We start from the raw sequence: 656 nt of genomic DNA, 5'->3' as shown, positions 1-656 counted from the left end.
AGGAGCAGCGGCTCTACTCTGAGTCCCTCCCGGATGACCGAGCTTCTCTCTCTAAGGGAGAGCCCAGCTCAGATTTATTTATTTATTTATTTTGCCTAAATGCAATCTGTATCTGTGTGTTCACAACACAGGTGGTTTTTTTTCCGAATGTAACCCAGGCCACTTCGATATCTGAAACTATCCAATCTTTTCAAATGTGACCTGAATCTGAACAATCAGGCTGCATTCATCCAACCTGAACGTCATTGATGCTCGACAAACGTCACTATTCTGCATCCTGATACTCGCATGATAACAAAGATTAAGTTGTTAAAGTTCTTCTCCAGTCAGACAACCGTAAGCTATGCTCCACCGTTAGCATCCATGTTTACTTCTGCAAGCACTGAGCACTTCTTCTTCTTCTTTATGGCAGTTGGCAAAACACTGAGCACGCTCTCGACGTGTGACGGTATTGCGCCCTCTACTGCGCATTTGAGACACTTTCAGGTCGTTTGCGGTTCACACTGGAGATCACAGACAAGTCGCATATATTTGGAGCAGCAGGTAGTTTCTGTGTGGTAAGTCAACAACAAAACATTGTACAGCTCATACAGTGGTAAAGCCAGCTGACCAAACATGCTGGAGATCTTCTCTGGTTGCTAGGTAACGGTGCAGTG

The 656-nt window shown here is 45.0% G+C and overlaps 1 protein-coding gene across 1 annotated transcript in view; it reads right to left on the bottom strand.

Annotated features, from left to right (window-relative positions):
* The window catches only part of LOC103481326 (zinc finger protein 385B-like), a 98040-nt gene that overhangs the window by 15145 nt on the left and 82239 nt on the right, over positions 1-656 (bottom strand). The window lies entirely within an intron of this gene.

Source organism: Poecilia reticulata, linkage group LG19 (genome assembly GCF_000633615.1).
Source record: "Poecilia reticulata strain Guanapo linkage group LG19, Guppy_female_1.0+MT, whole genome shotgun sequence".
In the NCBI taxonomy this organism is placed as follows: domain Eukaryota; kingdom Metazoa; phylum Chordata; class Actinopteri; order Cyprinodontiformes; family Poeciliidae; genus Poecilia; species Poecilia reticulata.
This window is presented reverse-complemented; position numbering and strand designations above follow the sequence as displayed.